We start from the raw sequence: 21,268 nt of genomic DNA on the forward strand, positions 1-21,268 counted from the left end.
CCTCTTGGCCGTGGAGCACAAAGGAAAAGGGGCTTCTGTCTGCACTTGGGTGTCCCCACTTGCTGGGCTTAGGGTAGGCTGGGGAGGAGCTGTAGGGCTCCACTGGCTGGCATAGGCAGAGCTGGCAGAGCCCTGGGGCTACCTTACCTACCAGGCCAGGTCATTAGGAACAGAGGGGCAGAGGCAGTTGGGGAGCTGTCCACCGGGCACTGCGGATGGGTGGCCAGTCTCAGTGATTCCCTGCTGGTAACTCAGGCAGCCTGGGGAGCTTGCCCACCTGAAGAGGCAAGAGGCTGCTGTCTGCCACACACATGGCCTCCACCCTCCCCAGACTCCTTCCTGCTATCATTAGAGAGGTCACCTCCCAGGGGCTCCTCATGCCATTAAGTCCAAACTCTGGCCTAGCGCTCGTGCTCAAGGCACTATAGCAAATCATCACCCAAGTGCCTTGTGGCAGATCCACCTCGACGTGAACCTGGCCTGTCTCTTAATTCATGAACACCTGGGTGTGATGAGAACGGCCGATTCATAGGGCTGTTGTAAAAATCTGATGTGATCAGCCTAGCACCCAATGAACACTGAGAAATGGAAGCTGCTATTTTTAAAAAAAAAATTTAATTGATTTTAGAGAGAGAGGAAGGGAAAGGGGGAGAGATAAAAACATCAATGGGCTGCCTCCTGCATACCTCACACCGGGGATCAAGCCTGCATTTCAGGTACATCCCCCAACTGGAAATCGAACCAGTGACTTCCTGGTGCATGGGATGATGTTCAACCCATTGAGCCACACTGGCCAAGCTGGAAGCTGCTATTATTCATTCAACAAATATCTGTGCCTGGTGTGGATGAAGGGTAAGGAGATAGGCACCATTCTCGAGCACTTGGAAGGAGGCACTGAGGGGGAATCCGATTCTTATGTCATCAGCATCACTTGGAGCTAAGTAAATTCAGGTTCCCAGGTCCTGCTGCCCAGAGTCTGGGATGGCCCTGAAGTCTGTTGCTTGAGCTACCCTACCCCTGGATGATTCTGAGGCAGGTAGTCCTGAGGGCACTTTTTGAGTAATCCTGGCCTGGGCTTTCTCAGCCCTAGAAGAGCTGGTCCTTTGTGGCCCTCTCACCAGAAAAAGGCTTTAAAAGCTCCACACACTCTGTTGGGTTCTTCTTGAGATACAAAACCTGAAGACCTCCTCCCTTCCATTCAGGGACAGGAGGAGGAGGCAATGAGGGCCAAAAGGCTGAGTTCAGGGGAGGGGAGAGAGAATGGATAAAACAGTTCAATCAACTTTTATATTAGAGGCCTTCTCAGAACTGTTATTGTCAGTCTCCAGGAGGGGCTATACAGGATGCCAAATGTCCCATAATTATTGACCAGGGAACGCTTTTTTCCCCCCATTTGTGGATGACCGGGTTAAGCAGAGTTATTTAGGATGTTCCCTAAAGAGGAATAGGTCACAAATGTCTATACAGCATGAGGCATTCCTCATCTGTTTGAACAGAGACCCCTTTCTTGATGGAGAAGAGCACACGAAACAAAGGAATAACTAAGCAAATTTACTCCTTGGCAATGAAACTACCAAGAAAAACAACAATGGCTGCACCTGTCTTCAAAGGCAACAGCTATGTTTTTGGAGAATGACTCTAGATCAGGGCCAGACAGTCAATGTTTTTGGCTTTGTGAGCAGACTGTCTCTGTTGTAATAACTCAGCTCTGCTATTATAGTGTAAAAGCAACCATAGATGATATGTAAACAAGTGTGGCTCTGTGCCAATAAAACTTTATTTCTAGACATTAAGATGGAATTTCATATAATTTTCATGTCATGACATATTATCAGTTGTCTTTTGATTCCTAACCCCCCGACCCCCAATCATTTAAGAATGTAAAAATCATCCTTAGCTCATGGGCCATACAAAAACAGGTGGTGTCCTTAGTTGGTGGCCTGTTTTGGACACCAGATCCTATAACAAAATGTTTTACATCTTAGATGAGGCCCTTCCAAGGAAAGGGAAAGAAAACTCACCCTCCTCATCTATAGTTTGGCTTCAATAAGGAACTTACAGGGGATGGGGAAGTTAACTATAATGATGTAGGTTTCCCTCATTCTCTATACCCCGTTAATTTCTAAGACTTGTCAATAATTCTTCCAAAATATATCCTAAAGCTGGGCACTTCTCTCCATCTTCATCAACACCATGCAAGTCTGAGCTGCCATCATCTCTTGCCTGGATCCCTGCCACAGCCTTGTCACTAGCTCCTGGTTCACTCTTACCTCTATAATCTGAAAGATCCCTTGAAAATACAAACACTATTCAGAAGGCTCCAAGGCTCCCCATCACAGAGAATAAGTAAAATTCAGAGCCCTTCCCATGACCTATAGGGTCCTGTGGGATCTGGCCCCTCTAGTCCCTGCCTTTCTCACTCTGGATGTTTTAGCCACAATATCTCTCATTCCTAAAATGCTCCAGCCATCCTCCAGCTTCAAGACTTTTGCACCAGCTCTTCCCCCTATAACAGTGATGGCGAACCTATGACATGTGTGTCAGAGGTGACACGCGAATTCATTTTTTGGGTTGATTTTTCTTTGTTAAATGGCATTTAAATATATAAAATAAATATCAAAAATATAAATCTTTGTTTTACTATGGTTGCAAATATCAAAAAATTTCTATATGTGACACGGCACCAGAGTTAAGTTAGGGTTTTTCAAAATGCTGACACGCCGAGCTCAAAAGGTTCGCCATCACTGCCCTATAAGTATGCTCTCCTCACCTCCACCTCCATCACTGGCTCCTTTTTTTCATTCAGGTCCCAGCTCATTTGTCACCTTCTTATATTTCAAGTCTCCCTCCCCCCAGCACTCTGGAACACATACTCCTGTTTTCTGATTCCTAGCCCTGTATTTCTCTGTTTGTTTATTTCCTTACTCATAATTCCTCTTCCTTCATAACACCAAGGGCAGAGATCTTGCCAACCTTGTCCATCACTCCAACCCCAGCTCCTACACCACAGTGGGGGCTCAACTTTTACTGTCAAATGAGTCCATGGGCTGGGGACACACTGCTAGTGAATGTCAAAATCCAGTTAGAGCCCTGACTGGTTTGGCTCAGTGGATAGAGCGTCAGTCTGCGGACTGAAAGGTCCCAGGTTCGATTCCGGTCAAGGGCTTGTACCTTGGTTTTGGGCACATCCCCAGTGGGGGGCATGCAGGAGGCAGCTCATCAATGTTTCTCTCTTATCAATGTTTCTAACTCTCTATCCCTCTCCCTTCCTCTCTGTAAAATATCAATAAAATATATTTTTTTTAAAAAAAGAAAAGCCGGTTAGAATTTACTGATTGGTGAGACTTTGTGAAAAAGTTATTGCTGCCCTGGCCAGTGGGGCTCTGCAGTTAGAGCATCAGCCAGAGCACTGGAGGGTTATGGGTTTAATTCCGTCAAGGGCACGTATCTAGGTTTTGGGTTCACTCCTTAGCCCCGATCAGGGTGCATGCAGGAGGCAACCAAAGATGGACACATTGATGTCTGTCTATCTGTCTCTCTCCCCCTCCTTCTTTCCTTCTACTTTCTCTAAAAAAAAAAAAAAAAAAAGAAAAGAAAGAAAGAAAAAGGTACTGCCTTCTGCCAGCAGCAGGCTTGTGTTACACAGGTGGATGATGCCTCCTGGTCCAGAATGAGCCCCTAGATCAGGAATAACATATACTGTGCGGTTGGTATCTGCAGGCCACGTCCCTGGTGCCTGGCCCATCCTCTATCCTCAGCCCCAAAATGCTAGGGGGATGTATGGGGAGGGGAGGACAAGGACCTCAGCTCCAGGAATACCCTTCCCATGATATCCACACCGCCCAGCTTACCCAGCTGACTCCTGGAAAGCTTGGGGTTGAGTGGGGGCCTGGGGCCAAGGACAATTTTTCTTTCTGGCTACTCTCCTAAAGCCAGAGAAGGGCCTTAGGACAGTAGTCCTGGCATCTAGCTCCTGAGATCCCTGTCACCAGCCCCACAGCCCAGCAAGCGAATCAACCTTTCAAGCCACTAGGCTCTCACCCCATTCAAAACGATAAAAATAAATGCAAACAGTGTAATTCTGAGGGCTGAGCAGGAAGTGACAATCATAACAGTAACAGCTAACATAATTTGAGCAATTACTGTGTATTTGATGCTCAATTTGTAATCTCTCATGGAACCCACAGCACAGTAACATGAGATTAAAATCATTACCAATGATCACTGCCCCCCAGCTCAGATAGGAGGAAACTGGAGCCCAGAGAAGTTAAGTATCTTGCCCAAGAGCAAAGCTAGAAAGCAAATTGATTGTTTCAAGGACAAGCAAACCAAACCAGTGTTCCTACCATAGTCAAATGACTCTCTGGGCTTGAGCCCTTTAAGTGTAAAAGTTGTCCAGCCAGCATGGCTCAGTGATTGAGTGTCGACCTATAAACCAGGAGGTCACAGGTTCGAGTCCCGGTCAGGGCACATGCCCAGGTTGTGGGCTCAATCCCCAGTAGGGAGCGTACAGGAGGCAGCTGATCAATGATTCTCTCTCATCATTGATGTTTCTATCTCTCTTTCCCTCTTCCTCTCTGAAATCAATAAAAGTATATATTTAAAAAAAAATGTAAAAGTTATGGGAGGTGGGTGACAGTCAAGAGTAGATAATCATAATCATCTCTTTCTGCTCAAAATTTGCTTTTCTAATAGGTGGTGATCTTTCTGGCAATTTGGTTATTTCTAGATTTTTACTGAAAATTTTCTTTCAAGGGGTCTTACACCAACTCTCAGAGGGCCTGGCCTAGGAAAATTCCCTGCGTAAGTGAACCCCCTGCCCTAGCCTTATCTTCAATTCTCAGAGGAGTGGGGGGGGGGGGGGGGAGGGCGCCTGAAATGTGATCCTTCTCCTTGAAGTTTGATTGATTTTAAAAGTGGCAGTTTGGCCCTGGCTGGTATGGCTCAGTGTGGTGAGTGTCATCCTGTGCACCGAAAACTCACTGGTTCGATTTCGAGTCAGGGCACATCCTAGGTTGCGGGTTTGATCCCCAGTTGGAGTGCCGATGAGAGGCAGCCGATTGATGTTTCTCTCCCCCCCCCCCCTTCCTTCCTCTCTTAAAAAAATGAAAAATCAGCCCTAACCGGTTTGGCTCAGTGGATAGAGCTTCGGCCTGCGGACTCACCGGTCCCAGGTTCGATTCCGGTCAAGAGCATGTACCTTGGTTGTGGGCACATACCCAGTGGGGGGTGTGCAGGAGGCAGCTGAATTAATGTTTCTCTCTCATCGATGTTTCTAACTCTCTATCCCTCTCCCTTCCTCTCTGTAAAAAATCAATAGAAGATATTTTAAAAAAATGAAAAATCAATAAAAACCTATTAAATAAGATTTTTTTAAAAAGTGGCAGTTTGCACATAGCCACTCAGCTCTGCTGATGTTAAACTCCAAAGCAAGATGGAGGCTAGGGAAAGTGGACTTGGCCTGGCTGGCTTAAAAAAAAATTCTTCCCCGAGCTGGCAGCTCTTGTCGTCTGGCAAAGCAGTCCCTCGATTCTCCTCTAACAAATGTGGAACACTCACTTCCCCTTCCCTCTGACCTCAGTGACCGCTCCCTCCTGCCCACGTGGCCCTGGAGGCTGGTACCTCCTCAGTAACATGTGACCCAAATGACACCAACTTGACTGACACAAAAACGTGTCTCGCCAAGAGAAGAAGCGTAATAAATCTAAGAAACTTCCTCAGGCACCATTTGCTACCCGTTCCCAGAAAGGGAGACCAGGATGGGCAGAACAGCTAGGAATGGTCCTACCTGGTCTAAGACAGCAGCCCCCAGAGAAGCAATCAAGTTTCTGTTCCTCTAACTCAGTCATTCAAGATCACTCTTCCCTACCATCAGCTTCGATTTTTGCAAATCAAATCTTCCAGGCTAAAGCCATACTCCTAGCCCACAGCTTCTCCATGAAATTTTGCCTCCTCTCAGAGAGAAGGCAGATCTAGGAGGAAACTGCAGGGTTGAAATTGAAACTAGCTAATAGTTAGTCTATCAAACACATTCAGAAACAGTAGATGGGGTAAAAGTTCAAAGATGAACCCTAGAGAAAGTCTTGAAAAGAATTAGGAATCCTTAAAATGCAAAAAAATGGGGGGTTCTCCCCATTTTACAGGATGAAAAACTGAGGACTCAGCAGCTATGTCTGGCACTGAGTCCTGGGGACAACTAGGGAGGTTTCTAAAGAGAAAAGACACAGGTGGCCTACCACCGCTTGGGAGAGCGGTAAGGCCCCGCGACACCTGCCCCACCCGGTTCCAGGGTGCACAGGACGGCCCCGCCCACACCTTAAGGCTTGGCCCCGCCCACCGACCTCGGCCCCGCCTCGCCCCTCCTTAGCTCCTATTGGCCCAACCTCCCGAGACCCGCCCCTCCACACCTCCTAATATATAAAAGCCCCCCGCTGGGGCCCGTCGACCTCCGCTCGCCGTGGGCCAGCGAGCGAGGGCCGGGCCGCGGGGCCTAGGGCGGGTGGTGTCACCCCAGCTGGGCCCCGGCCCCCCTCCCCCACGGCCCCGACTGTCGCCGCCATTTTGACCGTCCGCCCCTTCCCCCGGGACTATGATTACAGCGACACCCGCCGCTGGAGCCCCGCCGTCCTCCCCGGCCCGCCACCCCGGCCGTCCGGGTTACCTTGGCTTCTCCCCACTTCTGTCCGCAGAAGGGCTTTCCAGAGGTCTCGGAGGCGATGTTGGGAGGGGGACAGAACGTGCCGGGGTCCCCGGGCCGGGTCGGGGATCGGGGTGGGGGTGGGGGTCGGCCGGGCGGTTGTTGTTGTTGACTCGCGTTGCCGGGTTGCTTGGTCGCCACGACTACCGTGGCTATGGCGCCTCCGTTTCCCTCACCGGGGCAACTGTTGCTACCCACCCTACTTACGTCACGGGCAAGGGCGGGGTCCCGGGTGATTGGCGGCGCCGGGAGGAGTGATTGGACAGTGCTGGGCCCTGCTGCTAAGCTATTGGTCCTAAAGCACGCTTTTCAACACCCTCTTGACTTTCCGGCGATCTGATTAATCGGCAGGAATGTCCATCAAAGGAAACTGAACCCTCAAAGGCAGCAGAGCCCGTCATTCCCGCAAGGAAGCAGCGGCTAAGAATAAAGGGGTGGGGCCTATGGCTTGCGGCTGTAAAACTGCCTTCTGTTTCGACTAAAAGGACGTCAATCTCCCCTAAAGGTTTGCCGCGCTCTCTAACTGGAGGCCGCGAGCATGCGCAGCACGCAAGGCTAGCTGGGAGTGGTAGTCCGCTCCTGTGTACTAAAAACGTCTTACCAAATACAAGGGTGAGGAAGAAGAGAGCGCTCTCTTCAGACGTCTCCTGTTCCCCGTGGGCCAGTTCATGGCCTCCCGCACTAAAGTCACGAGAGGAATGCAGTGACGCAGCCCTGCTCGTCTGTGACGCTAGCGGCGGAGGCCGGACTCGGGGTTCGATTACGTCACTGGGGGCTCTTTCCCTCTCCCCCTCGCCCTGTGACGATGAGATAGACTTGGGGAACCGAGGCCAGGTTCAATCCCAAGTCCCAGCGCCCAGCCCGATACCAGCCCGGGAGCGACCCAAACCGTGGCATCTCCGCCCAGACCGGGCAGACGCGTGGCCGCCTTGCCCGCTCCCTCCTCCCAGCCCCTTAAAGGTCACCGAGGCCGTGGCTACCACGGCTATCTCAGCGCCTCGGGAGGCGCGGGCTGCCCTGGGAAAGGTCTCCCGCGGGCGGGGGACTTAATTGGATGTTTCCACGCGGGTGATAAGAAAGGTCAGCTCCCGCCCCTTCTTCACCGGGGCGGGCGGGCCGGCGCGGGTGCGGGGAGCTCGGCCGCTTAGCAGAGCTCCGCACCGCCCCGGCGTCGGTGCCGGTTTTCCCCAGGAAAGAGAAGAAAAGACAGAATGGTGAGCCATTTGGGTGCAACAACTCAACCATCACGATAAATATTTTAATACAATATTTTTAAAAGTTCAAAATTAGCCTGGCTGGCATGGTTCAATTCCCGGTTAGGGCACATGCCTGGTTGCGGGTTCGAACCCCAGTATGCGGCGTGCAGGAGGCTGATGGATGATTCTCGTCATCTGTCTCTCTCTCTCTCCCTCTTCCTCTCTGAAATAAAAAAAAAAAAAGAATTTAAAATAAATATCAAAATTAATGGGAAAAAAAATAAATCCATGATGAACAAAATACAAAAACTTTAAATAAAAACTACTGGGATTAGGGTGAGATGAGTCATGCAAGTGCAGGGTCAGCTCATGTCTTACTTTAAAAAAATATATTTTGATCATCTTTTTTGCATTAATCTTGATTTTTGAAAACAATAATTATTGAGTTTTTTGACACCCCATTAAATTTTGTGCCCTACTCTTTTTTGAGATAAAAGGAGGAGGAAAAAGAAGGCAAAGGCTTAGAGCCCGAGGTCCCAATTCTAGTTCTGTTGTGGGACAAAAAGTGGGTTTTGTTTCCTAGTTCAACCAGTGTTACACTTCCTCCTTGCAAGGCACAGGCTGTGAAGTGAAAGCAGATAAGTACTTGGAGTTCGCATTCTATCAGGGGAGATACAATTATCAGTGAGATTAGTACATAAAGTTAGTCTATAAAGGCTGTAGGAGAAACGTTAGAGGGCGTGCGGGAAGAGAGAGAGGATGCTGTAGCCTGTGTCACCTGAGCAGGGTTGTTAGGCAGTTAGACAGGCTTGGGCAGAGCAAGGGTGATAGGCCAGGTACAGAGGGTCACCAGGGCTGAAAGCCTCAGTGCCTAGCAACCGGCAAAACTGGGAAAACAAGGACCTCCCCACAGGATGACCTTTCCTCCCCTGGTATATCACCCTTCATGCAGGTTTAGGCCCCCTGACCTTTCCTACTGCTGGCCTCCTGGTTTGGACCCTTCCCTGACCTTTCCTCCTCTGGCATGTTGCTAGTCATGAGGGTTAGATCCTCTTAGGGGGGGAATGCACAAGGGAGCTGGAAAATAGCCCTTAATCGTTAAGCCCCTAGGACAATGAGGTTGCCACCGGCATCAAATACATCTAGACCTTGGTTGTGTTTCAGCTCCAGGCCCAGAAAAGCAGCAAAACAAGACAAGCCACAAGCGATGCCTTGGCTGACTCAGGACCAGCAGCATGGACTGATGACCCCCTGCCCTGGGGCCAACCAATCAGTAGAGACCAGGACCCTGAAAATACACGCCTGGAAAGCTGATGACTGTTCTATTGGGATCCTCCCCTGAGACCCCCAGATAAACACCCTCAAGATGAGGACCCGGGGCAGTAGGCAACTCTCTGTGGAGCACTCCTGTGTCTTCCCCCACCCCCTCCCCCCAGGCTCCTTTTCCTTGCCTCTCTCTTTCTCCTAAGCTCCAAGGGCCCTTTTGGCTTTGTAACTTGTTCCCTGAGCGCATGCAGCTCAGTTCTTCGCGGCTCACTTGTTCAACATCTGTGACTTGCTAAATAAACTTTTCCTTGTATTTGAATCTTGGCTCTGAATGCTTTCTTAGCCAGAACTCAAGTACTGAGGTTGCTTGAGCAAACATCTGGCTGAAGCAAAACGAGCAAAGAGGAAAGCCCCAGCAGCTGAGGTCAGAGAGGTAATGTAGCTAGATGAAACCCTCCCAGTAAGCCTGCACAGGTGAGCAGAGGCTCAGAGGGTGAAGGAGTCCCCAGAGTCCCAAAGCTGGAGGCACCAGAGCCCAGACAGCCTGTCTCATTTTCTGGGACTTTCCAATGTGCTTTGCTGCCCCTGGTGTGCCCCTCGATGGAAGAGGAGAAGTGGCAGCCCCAGTCTGCCTGGAAATGCCAGCTGAGCCTCAGACCACACAAGTCCCCCCAACAATTAATGAGTCTTCCAGGCGGGAGGTGCCTGGGATCCATCCCAGTTGGCAAAGCAAGTTGTCCAGCCCCTGCAGCTGCTTCTGTGAGAGGAGTCGGCTCCTAGGGTCAACCAGGTGGGAGGGGGGACCTAGAAGCCCTGTTTCCACCTCTCACCAATTTTCCCATCTTCCTGAACTCTATGAACCCCAAGATGGGCACCACCATGCCTGGAAATAATTTTTGCAGTCACAAATGTCCTATAGAATAAAAGCCCAATATGCTAAGTGTCTGACCGTTCGTTCGACCGTTCCACCAGTCACTATGACATGTACTGACCACCAGGGGGCAGACGCTCCCACCAGTAGGTTAGCTTGCTGCTGGGGTCCGGACCGATGGGGCCTGGGCAAGACAGGCTGGACATGCCCTGGAGCCCTCCCGCGGTTCCTCCCCAGTCAATTGTGTACCTGTGGGGTCTCTCGGCCTGGCCTGCGGGGATCAGGCCAAAACCAGCTCTCCAACATCCTCCAGGGGTCCCAGGTTGCAAGAGGGCGCAGTTCATTATAAGTCTTCATGGCAGGAAAGCCAACTTGGGGCTAGAAATGTTCTATATTTTTATCTGATGACTAGAGGCCCGGTACACAAAAATTTGTGCACTCGGGGGGGGGGGGGGGGAGGGTCCCTCAGCCCGGCCTGTGCCCTCTCGCAGTCTGGGACCCCTCGGGAGATAACAACCTGCTGGCTTAGGCCTGCTCCCGGGTGGCAGAGGGCAGGCCCAATCCCTAGGTGCAGCCCCTGGTCAGGCTCAGAGCAGGGCCGATTGGGGAGTTGGGGCGCCGCCCCCTGTCATGCACAGAGCAGGGCGATCTGGAGGTTGTGATGCCACCCTCAGTCACGCTCAGGGTAGGGCCAATTGGGGGGTTGGGGCACTGTCCCCTGCCACACTCAAGGCAGGGTCGATGGGGAGGTTGTGGCGCCACCCCTTCACGCACAGAGCAGGGCCAATCGGGGTTGGGGCACTTCCCCCTGTCACTCACAGAGCAGGGCCCATCAGGGGGTTGGGGCACCGCCCTCTATCACCCACAGAGCAGGGCCCATCAGGGGGTTGGGGCGCCGCCACTCTCACACTCAGGGCAGGGCCGATGGGGAGGTTATGGCTCTACCCCGTCACACACAGAGCAGGGCCCGTGGGGCGGGGGGGGGGGGGGGGGCACCGTCCCCTGTCACACACACAGCCACAGGGCGATCAGGGGGTTTGGGCGCTGCCCCCTGTCACGCTGATCCAGTGCTGGGAGGCATATTACCCTTTTACTATATAGGGTAGAGGCCTGGTGCACGGGTGGGTGCCGGCTGGTTTGCCCTGAGGGTGTCCTGGATTAGGGTGGGGGTCCCCACTGGGGTGCCTGGCCAGTCTGGGTGAGGGGCTAAGGGCTGTTTTCAGGCTGGGGGTGACTGAAGCTCCCAACTGCTCCTTTCTCCTTTTTTTCTTTTTTTCTTTTATTTTATTCTGGGCCAGCTTTAGCTTTGAGGCTTGGCTCCAGCTCTAGGCCTCCGCTGCTGAAAGTAGGTTTCTAGCCTTTGCTTACAATGTTGCGATCCTGCTGGCTGAAGCCCGGAATAAAGCAGGTTTCTGGGGTTTTGTTTAGCTTCTATATCTGTTACATAGTTGCTTAGAGTTGCAGCTCAGGCCTGCAGCAGCACGCGGGGAACGTTGGAGTCCTCCGTCACTGAAGCAAGCAAGCCTCATGTTAGTTTCAAGCTGCCTGGCTGCCGGCGCCATCTTGGCTGGCAGTTAATTTGCATATTGCCCTGATTAGCCAATGGGAAGGGTAGCAGTCGTACGCTAATTACCATGTTTCTCTTTTATTAGATAGGATAGTTGCATGAATGTACAGATCTAAAAATGTCCTCAGCTTTTCATTAAAGATCTGTGCATTCATTTATTTTAATCCTCACCAGAGGACATGCTTAGAGAAAGGGAGAAAAAGAGAGATAGTAAGAAGCATCCATTGGTTGCCTTCCGGACATGCCCCAACTGGGACTGAACCTGAAACCCAGATATGTGCCCTTGCCAGGAACTGCGCTGTCCTTTCAATGCACAGGACGATGCTCAGCCAACTGAGCCACTCCAGCTGGGCAAGATCTGTGCATGTAAGTATGTTAAACCTCAATTTGAAAATTAAAGACACACACATTTATTGTACCATTGGAAGCGGTTCTCGATCAACTCCTTCCTGGAAACATTGGTAGTTGAAAGTACGAAGTTAAGAAAAAACCCAGGCCCTGACTCGTTTGGCTCAGTGGATAGAGCGTTGGCCTGTGGACTGAAGGGTCCCGGGTTCGATTCCGGTCAAGGCCATGTACCTTGGTTTCAGGTACATCCCCAGTAGGAAGTGTTTAGGAGGCAGCTGATTGATGTTTCTCCCTCATTGATGTTTCTAACTCTCTATCCCTCTCCCTTCCTCTCTGTAAAAAAATCAATAAAATACATTTTTTAAAAAATTGCAAACTTAAAAAAGAAAAAACCCAGTGTGACTTCCATGAGGGTGAGAGCTTTGCAGGCGTTGCTGTGGGACTGCAGCTGCCCACCCAGGGCACTGAGGGGCCCGTGAGGGAGAGGGCTCTGAAAAAAAAGTTTAAATAAATAAAAGCAAGGAGTCAAGCATGGTCTTCCCTTCCCAGTAGTAGCTGTGTTTCACGGTCACCAAAAAGCCCAAGAAGAATGCCAGCAGAAGAAAATGTAAAAGGAAAGATAGAATTAGAAAAATTATCATTTTGCAAAAGCCCATGAAATCATTGATTGAGACAGTGACCATGATGGGGATTATAAAACCTCATGTGAGGGAATGCTGGGAACAAGCTATGCACAGGGGCCTGGCGGGCGTGGCTCAGTGGTTGAGCATCGACCTATGAACCTGGAGGTCAGGGTTTGATTCCTGGGTTGTGGGTTCAATCCCCAGTGGGGGGCATGCAGGAGGCAGCCCGTCAATGATTCTCATCATTGAGGTCTCTCTCTCTCTTTTTTCTCTGAAATCAATTAAAATATATATATATATTTTTAAAAGGTATGCACAGTCTGCCAGAGGGCCCAGTGGGTGTGGGAGAATGCACTTTGCCACGGAGGCCAGAATGTCACCAGCACTCGCTTTGATGAAGCTCGGTATCCAACTAGAGGGATCCAGGGCCTCGTGGGCCTCTTAATGTGACGCAGAAAGGAAGTTCGCAGCTTTCCCTCGGACACATCTTGCCAAAATGTAAAACCTGGCTCTGACGAAGTCTCTCAACCTAACATCCAATTGGCAGGAAATGGAAGGGGTCAAAAAAACACACAAAACTCCCCACAAGTTAAATGACAACATCAGGAAGCAACAGACGAATCCAGAGGATGGGCTGCACTATGGGACAACTGTCCCGGTCCCTCAACAAATCAGTCATGTGACAAAAGAGTGGGGGCTGTGCTAGGGCGGGTGGCTGCGTTGACATTTGGAGCCAAATCACTTGTTATGGAGGAGGGCTGTCCTGTGCACTGCCAGTGGCACGCCCTCTTGACACGTGGATCCGTTGTCTGTAGACACAGCCAAATGCCTCTGGAAATACTGCCCCTGAGGATGGTGGGGTGACTGACAGAAGGACCTGCGGTCCCCAGGCTGTCCACCAGCCGAGACAAGTAAACATTCTCTCTTGTTTAAACCAGTTAGCTCCCTGTTGAACTGGAAGAACTCTGACTTGGCAGTTGTGTTCCAAGTTTTTATATTCATTGAAAGTTTTGCGCACAGATAAGAATGTGAATTGAGGCCCTAGCTGATTTGGCTCAGTGGACAGAGCATTGGCCTGTGGACTAAAGGGTCCTGGGTTCAATTCTAGTCAAGGGCATATGCTTGGGTTGCAGGCTCGATCCCCAGTAGGGAGCGTGTAGGAGGCAGCCGATCAATGATTCTCTCTCATCATTGCTGTTTCTATCTCTCTCCCTCTCCCTTCCTCTCTGAAATCAATAAAAAATATATATATTTTAAAAAGCTTTTACTGTTGTACTGCTGAGTATGTTAGCTGTGGGCTTATCATATATGGCCTTTATTAGGTTGAGGTACGTTCCTTCTATACCCAGTTTGTTGAGTGTTTTTATTATGAAAGAAATGTTGAATTTTGTCAAATGTTTTCTTTTTTTGCATCTATTGAAATGATCATATAATTTTTATCCTTCATTTTTGCTAATGTGATGTATCACATTGATTTGTGGATGTCAAACCATCCTTGTATCTCTGGGATTAATCCCACTTGATCATGGTGTATGGTCCTTTCAATGTGCTGTTGAATTCGGTTTGCTAATATTTTGTTGTGGATTTTTGTATCCATGTTCATCAGGTATACTGACCTGTAATTTTCCACGTGGCTATTAAAACTAAAAGTAATGCCCTAGCCAGTTTGCTCAGTGGATAGAGCGTCGGCCTGTGGACTGAAGGGTCCCGGGCTCGATTCTGGTCAAGGGCACATGTCCAAATTGTGGGCTCGATCTCCAGTGGGGGGTGTGCAAGAGGCAGCCAATCAATGATTCTCTCTCATCATTGTTTCTATCTCCCCTCCCTTCCTTTCTGAAATCAATAAAAATATATTTAAAAAAACTAAAAGTAACTAAAATAAAATGCAATGAACAATTCAGTTCCTCATTTTCAGTGGATACATTTCAAACATTCAACAGCTCCATGTGGCTAATGGCTACCACATTAGAAAGCACAGATAATGAGACATTCCTGCCACCACAGAAAGGTCTATTGGCCAGTGGTGCTCTAAGCACACTAAGAAGACATTTCAGAGACTCAGGGAAGTTTGAATATGTGCTAAAGAATGAGTGTATGTTTTCTTAGATGTGAAAATAGTTGTGTGATTATGTAGAAAAATGTCCTTATTTTTCAGAGATGCATTCTATAGACATTAGAGATGAAAAGCTATGCCAGTAAGCTTGAAATGTGTGATTAAAAAACCTAGTACAAAAGCGGGCATGCATCAAATCCTCAATAAATGCTCATGGTCATTAATTCAAAAGTTTGGAGAAATGACAAACTAGGAAAAATATTTACAACTCATTTCATAACCAGATGGTAAATCTCCTGAATATATAAAGAACTCCTACAAATCAAGAAGAAAAAGATCAACAATCCAAAAGAATAATTGGCAGGAAAGAACTCTATAAATAGCTCGTTTTAAAAAATTGATTTCAGAAAGGGGAAGGGAGAGTGAGAGAGGGATAGAAACAGCAACGATGATAAAGAACAATTGATTGGCTGTCTCCTGCACACCCCCTACTGGGGATCGAGCTTAAAATACAGGTATGTGCCCTGACCAGGAATTAAACCCTGACTTCCTGGTTCATGGGCTGACCCTCAACGGCCTGGCCATTGGTTAATTCTTGTATGTGTCCTGAGCAGGATTCAAACCCACAATCTAAACCTTGGCATATTGGGATGAGGCTTTAACCAATTGAGCTACTCGACTAGGGCCCATAAATCACTCTTAAACACATGGAAATATATTCTGCCTCATTTGTGGCGAGGGAAATGCAAATTTTCTCTACTCTGAAATACCATTTTTCACTTCATGTTGGCCCAAGTCCAAAGGTTGATATACACTCTGTTGGTGAGGCTGTAAAGAAACAAGACCCTTAGCCATTGCTGGAGGGAATATGAATTAATCTAACCCGCAAAGGGATAAATTTGATAATATCTGTAAAAATTATAAATGCACACAGTCTTTGAGCTAGAAGTCTCACTTTGGGGAATTTACCTACAGACACACTTGCATGTGAGTGAAATGACGTTTGTACAAAGTTCTTCACTGTCACGTTAGCCTAAGAACAAACAATATCAGTTTCCAGGAGTAAAATTAACTCTGGGGCATCCACACAGCAGAACATTATGCGGCTGTAGGAAAATAACAAGGTGCCTAGGGAGTTCGGTAAGGGGAGATCTCTGGCATTAGTTAGGTGGAAAGAAAAAGGCAGGGTGCAGAAGAATGTGTAAAACATGCTGTCTTGAATTGAAACTCTAACACATACTACAATGTCGATGAACCACGAAGCATTATGCTAAGTGCAAGAAGCTAGACACACACATATTATATGATTCTACTTATACAGAGTACCTAAGGAAAGGCAAAGCCTTAGAGACAAAGAGGAGAATGGTGGTTTCCAGAAGCTGGAAGGAGGGAGGAAGGGTAGTTAGTGTTTAATGGGGACACAGTTTCAGTTTGGGAAGATGAAAACGTCCTGGGAATGAATGGTGGGATGGTTGCACAACAATGTGAATGTGCTGTTGCCTCTGACATGGGCACTTAATGTGGCTAAACTGGTATAGGTTATGTGATGTCTGTTTTACCATGTACGGTAAATAGCAGCGTGGGCCCTTCCCATGCTCCAGCTCCCCGTCCCATCCCGTGGGAGGAGGATGAAGGCCATCAGTAAGGCACTGGGAGACCTTGGGAACCTGGCCAGCTCCTCACTGCACCAGTCCCCCTCCCCTGCATGCCTTGTTTTTTCTCTGCTTTCTGTGCTCCATGAAACTTTGTGTTGGGAAAGGCTGGGTGGTGGTGAAACAATAGCACTGGCGGGCTGTGCCCAGTTTGCCTGTCTGCGGGCTGGGTGGGACTGATGGTTCAGCTTCATCTGTGGCAGCCAGTGTGGCGGTAAACTTCAGCAGTCCGTCACCACCGGTGCGCATGTAACTTCGAATAAACCCATGTCTTTCACAGCCAGTCCTCCAGGTTATTTCTCTGGGAATCCAAGAACAATATGCTGAGGTTTTCTGGGATCTCAGCACTGTGCAGAACATATCACGACAAAAATTTATTTATTTATTTATTTAAGAGAGAGAAATTGATTTGTTGTTCCACTCATCTATGCATTCATTGGTTGCTTCTTGTATGTACCCTGACCAGAAATCGAACCTGCAACCTTGGCGTATTACAGCGGTTCTCAACCTGTGGGGGTCAAATGACCCTTTCACAGGGGTTGCCTAAGACCATCGGAAAACACATATATGATTAGATATTGTTTTTGTGATTAATCGCTATGCTTTCATTATGTTCAATTTGTAACAATGAAAATAGATCCTGCATATCAGATATTTACATGACGATTCATAACAGTAGCAAAATTACAGTTATGAAGTAGCAACGAAAATAATTTTATGATTGGGGCGGTCACCACAACATGAGGAACTGTATTAAAGGGTTGTGGCATTAGGAAGGTTGAGAACCACTGGTGTATTGGGATGACACTCTAACCAAAGGAGCTACCTGGCCAGCCCTTGACCCCTATTTTTTTTTTAATATATTTTATTGATTTTTTTACAGAGAGGAAGGGAGAGAGATAGAGAGTTAGAAACATCGATGAGAGAGAAACATCGATCAGCTGCCTCCTGCACATCTCCCACCGGAGATGTGCCCGCAACCCAGGTACATGCCCTTGACCGGAATCGAACCTGGGACCTTTCAGTCCGCAGGCCGACACTCTATCCACTGAGCCAAACCGGTTTTGGCGACCCCTATTTTTTTAATGCTATCTTTAATGTAAAAGCAGGTGAGGAGGTTAGGAGCTGAGGACATCCTCTATAATAAAAGGGTAATATGCAAATTGACTGAAGAGCGGAATGACCAGATGCTATGATGCGCACTGACCACCAGGGGGCAGACACTTAATGCAGGAGCTGCCCCCTGGTGGTCAGTGCACTTCCACAGTGGAAGCACCGCTCAGCCAGAAGCCCTGAGCTCAGCAACAGTGGCAGTGCTAAGGATGTCCAACTGCCGGCTTAGGACCCCTCCCTGCAGTGGGCCTACCTAATTGGTCAGTTGGACAGCCCCTGAGGGCTCCCGGACTGCGTGCGAGAGGGCACAGGCTAGGCTGAGGAACACCCCCCACCAGTGCATGATTTTTGTGCACTGGGCCTCTAGGGTATTCATATTTGTTTGTAAATATGCACAGATATTCTGGAAAGATACTCAGGAAATCATGAGCAGTGGGTTTTGCATGGGGGAGAGGAGACTGAAGAGGGAGATTCTACAGTGTAAGCTTGCTTACACTTTTTGTTTCTTGACATACCTGAAAGTGTGAACTATTCAAAAATAAAATCACTAAAGAAGTTTGGAGAGCGGGGCTTTATTTGGGGTTGGTAAGATTTGGGTGTGTTTCTATGCTGACCAGAATAACAGTGATAATGATATGGGTAGCCCCTAATATTTCCTAACTCTTATGTATTACTTTCCTACGGCTGCTGTCACAGACTGCCACAAACTGGGTAGCTTACACAAGCAGGAATGTATTCTTTCATAGTTCTGGAGGACAGAAGTCCTAAATCAAGATGTCAGCGGGGCCGTGTGTCCTTGGAACACATTCGGGGAGGATCCTTCCTTGTCTCTTCCAGCTTCTGGCAGCTGCAGGCATGACTTGGCTTTTTTGGGCTACTTGACTCCAATTTCTGCCTCTGTCTCACATAGTTTTGTCTCTTCTGTCTGCATCTTTATTACTGGATTTAGGGTCCACCCAGATAATCCAGGATGATCTAATCCCAAAGTCATTAATTATATCTGCAAAGACCGTTTGTCTAAATAAAATCACATTCGTAGGTCCTGGGGGGTTAGGACATGGGCCTATCCTTGCCCAGGTCACTATCCAACCAACTGCACTTACTGTGTGCTAGGCAGGGTGCTAAGCACTTTACATAATCTCATCAAAGTCCCCAACACCACCCCATGAGGTACGTATGCTTATAATCTCCATCTACCCAATGAACTCAGAGAGGTGCAGCATCTTGCTCAAGGTCACACAGGATAGGATTCAAACCCCGCTGTGCTGGGCACAAAACTTTGATTCTGTGTGAGGCACAAAAGAGGTTCCTGGTTCTGGGCCAAAGTCAGACAGTCAGGCGGCAAAATTTCCTGGCACGTCTGTTCTTCGCCAGCCCCTGGGCCAGGCATTGGGGTTGTGGAGGAAAGGAAAGAAGAGTGCATGCCTGGAGAGTTGCTGGGAGAAGAGGCAGAGGGCAGAGTGTATTATTCATCAGACCTTTCCAACAGTACAATCAGATATGACTCTTGCCTTCTGAAGCCATGCCCTTGGCCAGAGACAACCACAAGGGCCACTAAGGCCGGGAGTTTGTCATAAAGAAAAGGACAAAGGAATAAAGTTCAAACCCAGAGGGAATGTGTCAAGTACAGATAACATTTAACCAGCACTTACTTTGTGCCACAGATGGTTTTATGAATTTGACAAACTCATTGACTCCTCCCTGCTTTATAAGTGAGGCAAACCAAGGCACAAGAGGTTGAGTTGCCCAAGGTCACACAGCAGGAAATAGAGATGGGATTCAAACCCAACTCTGCCCATCATCATCATTGGTTTTTAAATATTGAGGTGAGATTTATATAACTAAAGTTAACCATGTTAAAATTCACAATTCACAATGCTATACAACCATCACCTCTGTTTAGTTCCAAAGCATTGTCATCAAAAGGAATACTCAGTGGCAATTCCTCCCTCCTCCCAAACTTGGCAACCACTGGCCTTTCTGTCTTTGTGGATTTGCCTGTTCTGGACATTTCTTATCAATGCAAGCCTACAATATGTGACCTTTTGTGTCTGGCTTCTCTCACTCAGCATCATGTTTTTTGAGATGCATCCATATAATAGCATGTATCAGAACCTCTTTCCTTTTTATTGCTGAGTAATAGTCCATTGTATGGATGTGTTCAAATAGAAAAAAAGCCTTCCACAATTTATGAGAAGCACCTGGTAATTAAACCCCAAGATGGTTAGCTCCTCCGGTTGAAACAGCTCCTCTGTTCAAACTGCAAAACAAAATAAGTTACTGTCAAGGCTACTTTCTTCCAGTACCTCCTCCCTGCTGGTTTACAACCCAGGCATAATTAGTAGAAAGTTCCCTTCCCTGCTCCTCTTCAAACAAGCCTCTTTTGAACTCTTCATAACTTTTTCTCTAAGAATGTTTACAAGCTTTAGAAAAATACTGACAAGACACCTGCCTAGGACATCAACCTAGATTGTCTCCTGAAGAACTAACACACTTTTCAATGACAGCTCCACTGATGTCTGCTCAACTCCAGCCTAAAAATACCCCTCCCTTCCTTGTCACCTAGCAATAGCAGGAAGGCTTTAAAGGCTGGAGAAGATTTCTGTTCTTTGTCTTTTGTATTAATTAGCAATGCATTGGCCCTTTCCCTTCAGGGAAAGTAAAATAAAGTCCCTTATCTATCTATCTATCTATCTATCTATCTATCTATCTATCTATCTCCTCTCAGTCATGAATTCTTTCACAGCCCACATCACTAGCCCAAAACTCTAACAGGATGGAACATTTTATTTCATCTGGTGATGGACATTTGGATTGTTTCTGCTTTTTGGTTGTTTTGAATACTTCTGCTCTGAATGTGTGAGCCAGCAATGCACATGTAATGTTTAAAATAGTTCATTTTATTTTATATGAAATATATATATATATATATATATATATATATATATATATATATATATATTTAAAAAAGAGTCCTGGTCAGGTGGCTTGGTTGGTTGGAGCATTACCCCATGCATCAAAAACTTGTGGGTTTGATTCCGGGTCAGGGCACATACCTGGGTTTCGGGTTCTATCCCCAGTCGGGGCACATGCAGGAGGCAACAAATCGATATTTCTCACATCCATGTTTCTCTCTCTCTTCCTTCCTCTCTCTAAAATCAATAAACATATCCTTGGGTGAGGATTTTTTAAAAAAATGCTATCCGCTGAGAGGGCTTAGAAGCAATGCCCCCATCCCCAGCAGCAATGAGCACACCCAGCACCCAGACCTTGGTTTCCCAATGCCCTTCTGCAGAAAAGGGAACCCAGGCTCCTTGGTTGATTCTAGAACTGGGGTGGCGAAAACACAAGATGATTCTGGAATATTTTGTGGTGTAGAAAGTAAGAAACAAAACAAACGAACAACTGAGTCGTCTCAAAAGAATAGTGCCTGAAATAAAATGCTTACAGCAGGGCCAACTGAAAAAGCTCCCAGTAGGCAAAGCTGGAACAATTTGTGCAACAAAATAAATAACAATAGTATAGATTATAACTCAAAGACTAAAATAACTGTTCAAAGTTCTAACTCTTTTGGCTCAGTGGATAGATTGTTGGCCTGTGGACTGAATGGTCCCAGGTTTGATTCCGGTCAAGGGCACATGCCCTGGTTGCAGTCTCGATTCCTGGTAGGGGCGTTCAGGAGGCAGCCAATCAATGATTCTCTTTCATCATTGATGTTTCTATCTCTCTCTCCCTCTCCCTTCCTCTCTGAAACCAATAAAATAACCGTTAATGAATCCATATGGGTATAAAGAAACAATTGAATAAACAAATCAATGGAGACAGAACAACTCTTCCTTACAGAAGAATTTCAAATTTATAATAATAAAAGGGTAATATGCT

At 47.7% G+C, this 21,268-nt stretch overlaps 1 long non-coding RNA gene across 1 annotated transcript; it reads left to right on the top strand.

Moving 5' to 3' along the window:
- The first annotated feature begins 7,215 nt into the window (after nucleotides 1-7,215).
- On the top strand, nucleotides 7,216-9,478 carry LOC308519774. The gene is made up of 2 exons (XR_013996039.1): nucleotides 7,216-7,451; nucleotides 9,058-9,478. It is a non-coding gene; the product is annotated as an uncharacterized lncRNA (long non-coding RNA).
- The last annotated feature ends 11,790 nt before the right edge of the window (nucleotides 9,479-21,268 follow it).

Source organism: Myotis nattereri (genome assembly GCF_964212035.1).
Source record: "Myotis nattereri genome assembly, chromosome: 5".
NCBI classification, from domain to species: domain Eukaryota; kingdom Metazoa; phylum Chordata; class Mammalia; order Chiroptera; family Vespertilionidae; genus Myotis; species Myotis nattereri.